This window comes from Amblyomma americanum, chromosome 2 (assembly GCF_052857255.1).
Source record: "Amblyomma americanum isolate KBUSLIRL-KWMA chromosome 2, ASM5285725v1, whole genome shotgun sequence".
Lineage (NCBI taxonomy): Eukaryota > Metazoa > Arthropoda > Arachnida > Ixodida > Ixodidae > Amblyomma > Amblyomma americanum.
In genome coordinates this window covers 119,368,927-119,377,555 of record NC_135498.1, presented here as the reverse complement: position 1 = coordinate 119,377,555, position 8,629 = coordinate 119,368,927, and positions in this window count along the sequence as shown.

The following is an 8,629-nucleotide window of genomic DNA, read 5'->3' as shown; positions in this document are numbered from 1 at the left end:
TGTAGCAGGACATACTGTGCAGATTAGTGTGGGGAAACCTGAACATGGTGTCTGCATAAAGATGTAGGGATTGCATGGGATGGGACGGAGGTTTCCGTGTCGATTACCTTCTGCTACGCTGTTTCCTTGAAAAGAAGGCACCAACTAGCCCGGCTTACTGCCTTGTTGGATTTAAAAATGAAGGTGAACTGGGCGGTCTTCCAGTCGATGGAGAGTGGCACTTCCTTAAGCCAGACTCAGGATATCCAATCCAAAAGAATATGTATTGTATATCCAGTGTGCGGAACGCAATAAAAGCGGGTTTCTGGCGTTGGACACCAACCCCATGTATGTACATGAATGCGATATTGAGGTCTCCACTGACCCAGGGAGCCATTCCCCTCCAACAATGAAGCGACCAGAGGGAGCCAGTTGTGCGCCTTTCCATTCGTGAAAATGAGCGGCCCCTAGAACACTGTCAACGCCAATGAACGCCGGCGACTGACTTGTGTTTAGTTATTGAGGAAAAGAAATGGCGCAGTAACTGTCTCAAATATCTCGGTGGCTACTCGAAACGCGCCGAAAAGAAATGGATAGGAGAGAGGGAAAGACTAGTTTGGTTTATAGGGGTTTAACGTCCCAAAGCGACGGAGGCTATGAGAAACGCCGTATTGAAGGGGTGCGGAAATTTAGACCACCTGGCATTCTTTAACATGCATTGACATCGCACAGAACACGGGCCTCTAGAATTTCGCCTCCAACGAAATTCAACCGCCGCGGCCGAGATCGAACCCGCGTCTTTCGCGCCAGCTACCGAACGCATAACTTTTACTCAGCCACAGCTGCGGCTAGGAGAGAGGGAACAAAGAAAGGAAGAAAGAGGGCTCAAAACTGGATTTTTAGGAAAAGCGCAACCCGGCACTGCGGGGGAACGCTTGTGGCTCGGTGCAAATAGTGGCGAATGCTCAGTACACTTGTGACACTTAAGTAAAATGCACCGCCGGCTATTCTAGTGTAGCTTTGGCTACGAAAGTTTGTTTACACACGTGCAATTCAAACAGCAACGCGATACATGAACATTCACACAAAGGACAGCGGAATAGCATAAAAATTCAGGGGGCCACTTTGCTGACCTAAAGTGCGGATAGGGGAGAGCCTTTAGCGCGTTGCGGCTCCTTCTGTCGCTGATGTGTGGTTAAGAGGTTAAGAACACAATTGTCTGGGAATCTTGAATGCTGGAGACACTGGAGGGCGTTTGGAAGGCATCCGTCTGATTCGACGCCTTCCCGCTCTCTCCAGCGTCCTAGGCTACAACTACATATGCGTTGGCAGGAAATATATTGGAGCCGCCTCCACTCGACAGCTTCCCTATTATTTAGGCCAACATGTAGCGGGGGTACCAGTCTGCGTCCCAATTTATAGTGGTCGATTGTTTCCTCGCAGTTTTTCTGAAACTCGTCGTATGCCCAGTGTGCGGAGGGGGGGGGGGGGGAGGGGGGAGGGCCAACGGCTTCTCGGAAGTAAGCTAGCGATAGCTCGTGAGCCGCCTCGTTACCAGTGAAGGCAGCGTGCGCGGGCGTCCAAATTAACTGAGTTTTCCTATTCAGCGTTCTTTGGGTGAGTATTTTGGCCACTTCCAGTGACATCCTCTCTTTTCCAAAATTAGACGATGGTTTTGCTGTCACAAATGTTAACCTTCAAATTCGTTCCTACACAAGCGAGCGCTATCGAACCTTTATCCGCAGTCTCTATGTTGCGGCCTCGGAGGGTCTGGGCGTTTTACGTGCTACCATAGCTTAGGTATAACCATCAGTGGAACACTGTGGGGCGAGACGGACCCTCGACCTTACAATAAGGGCGTGCCCGCAATCACCAGGGGTGGGACAAAATACAGTAAGCAGAGAAGCCTTGGAGACCTTGCTTAATAATAATATTTGGTTTTTGGGGAAAGGAAATGGCGTAGTGTCTGTTTCATATATCGTTCGACATCTGAAGCGCGCCGTAAGGGAAATGATAAATGAGGGAGTGAAAGAAGAAAGGAAGGAAGAGGTGCCGTAGTGGAGGGCTCCGGAATAATTCCGACCACCTGGGGATATTTAACGTGCACTGACATCGCACAGCACATGGGCGCCTTAGAGTTTTGCCTGCATAAAAACGCAGCCGCCGTGGTCGGGTTTGAACCCGGGAACTCCGGATCAGTAGTCGAGCGGCCTAACCACTGAGCCACCGCGGCGGGTGCGTCCTCCAAAACGACGACGACGGTTTAGCAACAGATACACACGGTGACAAGGAGCACTCGCCAGATGGGTGAGAGCTCCTATAGATCCCATTCCCGTAGGGCCGGGAAGCCCCCGCGGCTTCTGCGGTGTGTGTCGTTGTTGCGACTGAAGGAATATTATAAACGAAAGTGCTTGCCTTACGGGCTCTCACACATGCGACTTGTGTGTGTGTGTGGGGGGGGGGGGGGCTGTCCAGGCGGCGGGCTCTGGCCTTTAATCAGCAGGAGCGAATTACGTGGTTAGTCACGTGACGAAAATTCTGAGAGCGAGCTGTGTGAACTGTGGTCAGCGCAGCTGCGGAACGAGCGGTACCTGTGCGACAAGTGGCATGTTATGAAATCTCAGCCGCACGTGCGGCGAGCCAGAGGTCAAATCCATGCGTCATTTGACCTTCAGCTTTGCATTATAAAAGTGGAGCTTTTCGCTCCAAAAAATTACCTGTGGCTCAACCCGGCTGAACCTAGCAAGACAGATGAAAGCTCAGTTGAAGTAATCACACGAAGGTATGCACAGGCCACACGTTTTTATATAGCGAATGTAGCGTCACGCGATTTCCGGCAGTTGCGAGAGGGCCGTCGGCTCTGAAAAGCAGCGTCACGTGATTAGATAGTTGCGAGAGGAGCGAGTGCCATCGGCTCAACGCGCGCAGCTGCGGCAAGGCGTGGATAGTCGCGTGGCCTAACGTCCCGGAGAACATTTTAAGGCGGAAGCCTTCCTTGGCTCATGGGTGGCGTGGACAACGAAAGTTGTAGACGGAAGTTGTCCGCACGAACTATCAATCATAAGTTGTGTGATAATTAAAACAAAAAGGTAAAATTCGATTAGGCCGCAGTTCTCAAGCAACGTGTAAATAAATAATGAAAAATACCAGGAATTGGAAAATAAGACGAAAAGTGAAAATATATAAAAATAAAAAACGAACAAATCAAAAGAAAATAGAAATAAGAAGTGAATGAGACTAAATCCAGTAAAAAATTACAGGAAAAGCAGATGAATAATTAAAGTGTAATGAGAAGAGGGAAAGCCTTTCGCATTTGCGCTCTTAGGCAGACTTAGTTTTCTTGCGGGAGAGTCACGGACACCTGAACCAACAAGCGACTGCGCACTTTTTCAGCGTCGCCAGTGCGCATGCTCAGATCGCTTGTAGGGCGCCAGATGGCGCCAGTTAACCTGCACCTGCGTGCGCTCCTCCCACCGCATGGGCACCAATCGGGACGAATCAATGGTGTCCAATATTTTGCGAGTTCGACTCTTGCTGGAGCCGCTGCGGGGACGTCGAGTACCTTTATTGCGCCCATAGCGCGATGAGGACAAAATGCTTAGGATTTGTCTGTCTAGTTTGCGTTTGCTGAACTGGTTCTTAAAAGGACTCTCTATAAGGCAGACTTTCTGCCACAGATACCTGAACAACCAGGCGGTGCAGATACCAACAGATGTGTTGGGCGGATCACGAAAGACAGGAATTCGGTTTCACCCGGCCGCGGTGACTTAAAGGTTGGCAAACAACTCCGATTGAGCCTCTAAGGTAACTGCGCAATCTCGAGCAATGAAAGTATTTGAACGTAGCTGCAGTCTTTCTAGATAAATCTAGCCATTTCTCGCAGCAGAAATTGTTAAAGCCGTGCACCGGTCGCTTTGACCAAGAACAAAGATTAACAGCCTTCGCGGCATTGTCTGTACTGGCGAAGATTCGAGCACATACTTATCAACGAAAAAGAGGCCGGCAGGAAAATTCGCCACGGACACTTAAGACTGGTTACGAGTATGAATTAGAAACCTCTCGACCAACGCGAGTGCAACGTTTGAACGTTTCTGTGCGGAGGGGCCGTGCGGGGACACAAGCACCTGCGTGTCCTAAACTCCCCTGAGTCCATTAAGGTTTTCACCACCACCGCCTACCTGAGCCTCCTGTTCCCGCCTCTGCCGCATTGCTTCCGCTTCACGTTACCGCAACTCGACGTTGGCCGCACGCTTCTGTCGCTTCATGTCCGCTTATCGTTGCGTATTTCAACGTCTCTTCAACCGGGTGAGACTAGCTTCCCGCGCTCTTACCGTAGCGGTGATCGTCGATGTTGCAGCCCGCCTCTGCAGCCGTCGTACAGGATTTATCGGCTCTCGTGCCTTGGAGCCGGTAGCGTACCTTTGTGGGCGCCCTCGTCTCCCTGTTCACGTAAACGCGGTCGCCTCGCAGGCCACGGACATTGATGTCGTCGCAGTTCCATCACATTGCATCCAGTGTTGTAGATGTTACGGAAAAAATGACTAAATATGTTACTCTTCACGCTAAAAACACAGGAATGCGTTCCTGCCCTACCTTAGCTACAAAAAAATGTAACGCCTTACCGTTACCGAAAAAAGTACCACTCGTTACTTTTTCATTACTGCAGGGCCATAAATTTTAATCAGTGCGTCTTCGATGCAAGAAGTCACGATAAGAATTTTAAAAAGCTTATATTTCATATAAAACTTCTAGCCAAAACAGCGATTTTACCCGAAATCCTGATTTAACGAGAATAATTTACACAAATGTGAAGGAGTTCAGTTATATTTTAGTGGCCTCAATAGTCACTGCAGAGTTATATGTGATGGCTTCAGACACTGTGGCGCATGATGAAGCCATTTTCTGAACATTACATTCAACACAAAGTGACACCTCATCATCAATTACAACTTTCCAAACAAAACATCGCTGAACTCTCAGCAATTTTACAGTAATTCTGAACAATGTGATGTTCCAAAATGCCGGGCTTGCTTCCACTCTTCAGAGATTTTTGTGTGCAGTGGCTTGGGAAGAGAAATAGGCGAAGGTAAGTGTGTGAATGCGTGTTCGTGCACGTAATTCGTGCTTTATGGGTATTCAGTCTTCCTGTCAGTTGGGTGCGTCGTAGAGGGCAGGTGTTTCTGGCATGCACGCGAGCCGCAACAAGGGTTGTCGAGAACACCTGTACATTTTCTTCGTCTGCAATTTCACTTTAGGCACTCCGCGCTTTCTTTAAAAAAATGAGTAGGAGGGAATAAACTGAAATAAAAAGTAACGAGTAACGTGACACCTCACGTTACCAAAAATCGAAAACGTAAGTATGTTACCCTTTACAGTTGTGAAATGGTAACGGATACGTTACTTACTTACCTAAAAATAAGGCGTTACCGGTAACAACGTTACTTCAAAACCGTTACCGCCAACACTGACTGCATTGCACACACACCATCGGCAGGGCAGTCTGAAGAGACAGTGACGCCCGCGGCCGCGAAACCTTTCGCAAAGACACTTATGGCTCCTGCTGCGTGAGCACTGGCGCGACTAAGTCATGCAGCAAGTGGTCTGATGCTGGCACCTGCTGCCTCCGACGCTCCGCCCCCTTTCGCAATCTGATGTCCTATATTCGACTGCGACGCCCTCTCCGGTAAAGCGTCCTCGCTCCGAAGCTGCTTCAGTCACTTCCGTCTCCACTTCTTGCCAGGTATACTACATACCCGCCAGTTTGCCAAACCACTACCGAATAAGCGGCTGCCTCGCCGACACGACGCGCGCCTTTGGCACAAAGCCCGATAACTGGATGATTTCTATCGTGCCGACGAACACACTACACTCATGGAGGCGGCGAGACAGGGTGCATCCTAAGTGGTCCGTGCAACCAACCCTACCCTTATCTCCGCCGCCGTGGTTTGCACCTCCTCCCCCGCAGCAGCAGAAGAGACAACGATAGCGCTGGCTATCGCTCTCCGCCGTACGAACACAGCCCTCGGTGACTCAAACCGAGCAATCCTAAACTACTCGGCAGGCTGCATCTGCATTGCCGGCGCACGCATCCTGCGCGGCTGCACCCTCGACCGCAAACTTGACCTAATCTGGGTACCCGCCCATGAGGGCAACTGTGGAAACAAAGGGACTTATATCACGTTGGGGAACCTAAAAATATCGACAAAATAATAAGCCTCTGCCTACACCACTGACGCCTAACAGGCTGGTAAGGAAGGGGCGGCCGACTTGCCCGAAGATTACCAATCCCGGCGGCCGCCCCATGGACCCTGGAGCCCTCGCTGACCTCTAAACTTGCGCCGACATCACCAATATTCATAACAAGACGTGATGCCCTTTCCCGCCTCTCGAACCCGGCCTCGACCGAACATAAGCCGCCCTGCTCCAAAGAAATCAGATGCTCTTAATTCTCAGCTACTCAAGGCTATCACTGATCACCACTGGGAAATACGACCCCACATGCCCAGATTGCAACCACGGATCGGCCACCACTGAGGCGCACATCCTCTGGGCATGCGAAAATAACCCTCCCCCACGGGCCTTCCTGCCAGCTCCCACTGCGGAATGCTCGGACCAACTCCTCAACCAGCCAGATAAGACCACGCAACTTTCACTAATTTCATGGGCCCAGTACATCGCCCCCACCTGGTGGCCGCACAGGACTCACCTGCCCTAGTTCGCGGCACCAGTGGGAAATAAAGTTGTCTCTTTCATTACCTTTCTCTACTTCTTGCCATCTCCATGGCTCTCGGATCTTTTGTGCTCCGACGCCGACAACTAGCAGCTTTGAATCAATGAAACATAAAAGCTTTCGCCTTGAAATAAAGTACATGAGCACGAATGCATGGTTATATAAGCGCTCATAAAATCGCTTTCGACCCACGACACGCACTACTTCTCCTCGGGTTCGGCGTTGCTCGAATCTTGTCAATCCATCAAGAACTGCTTCAGGATCCTGCTGACATAGCTGGCGACTCATCATCTACGGCCCGCAATAGGCGGCGAAAACGTTTTCACCGAGTCCACCGTGACAAATGGATGTCAAAACTCAGACTCGGTCAGCTGGATTGTATTGTGCGTGGCGCCGACGAAGATTGAAATGTCAACGGTCGGCGCGCTACTCGTCTTGAGTGCTCAACCGGGCATCACGTCGGGGTTCTTCTGCAGATAGATAGAGGAGGAGGGAAGGCAGGGATGTTAACCCTCAAAGGGGTTCATGTTGGCTGCCCTGCACTGGGGAAGAGGAATTAGGGGACTAAGAGGAGGAAGAGAGAAGGAGAAAAGGGCATAACATGCACACACGCACAACGCTGTCACAATTTGTCACTCAAACCAGTCGGTCTCAAGTAGGCAAAGAGTGCCTTGTACGCCTTGAGGGCAGTCCACTGCAGTGGCCACGGACTTAGGATTTTTTGCTCTGTTAATGGGCAAAGATCGAGGTAGTCCAGGGCACAACACAGTGTATGTCTTGCACTCGCAAATGCAGGGCACTCACAGAGAAGGTGAGCGATGGTCTCCTCACAACCACAGCTTTCACAGGCGGGGCTGTCGGCCATTCCCATCAGGTAAGCATAGTAAGGTAAGAGCAACAACGATCCATAAACGGCATAACAACAATGCTTCGCGACGTGCTAAGTTACTTGGAAGACGAAGGCGCAGTTCGGGGTCCAGTGCCTTGAGTCGGAGGTTGCAATACTCTCCCGTGTTCCAGGCTGAAAGTGGGAGCTCCAGCGCCAAAGGGCGAAGCAGACACGCAGCATCAGGTCTTGATATTAGGATCCTCACTGGAAGCCTGTCGTTGTGAGCCGAACGGCCTGGTGATTACCGGTAATGCCACAGTGTCCTTGCAGCCATTGAAAAATTATGTCATGACATTTGGATACGGTGCCGTGGTACAGTAGACGGATCTCGGCAACAAGTTGTTCCTGCGACCCGCGGCGTAGAGCAGCTTGCAGAGCTTGAAGGGCTGCTTTAGAGTCCGTGAAAACCGTCCAGTCATGTGGAGGTTCTTGACTGATGAACTCTACCGCAGCCCGCAAGGCTGCGAGTTCCGCACCAGTTGAAGATGTTGGAGAGGTCGTCTTCATTTTCATGAAGATGGATGTGGCCGGTATCACCACCGAATCCGCAGAACTGGTCGATTGAAATGATCCATCTGGGTTAAAATGTATGCGATGACTGTGGTAAGAATGCAGGTGATTCAATGTCAGTTGTTTGAGAGCGGGCAGTGATACACCAGCTTTCTTCGTAATGACAGGAATATAGAGGTGAACCTGAGTTTCATGAAGACTCCACAAGGGTGAGCACGGTCTTGACGCAGGGGTGAACTCCGATGGAAGATATGCGCGATGGGCTTCAATGACTTTGGAGAATGCAGTACGTGGCCTAATTATTGGGAGTGTTGCGAGGTGATGACATGGAACCCGTGTGAGGTGCCGAATATGTGTTCTCATGGTGTCAACAGCAATATATGTATTAACAGGATGTTCCCAGGCAAGAGGAACAGTTGCTGCTGTTAATACACATATAGGCAGTCCAAGCAGATACGGAGAGCTTGCGCTTGCACACTTTGAAGAGTCTTGATATTTGTCTTTCTAATGGAACTGAATAT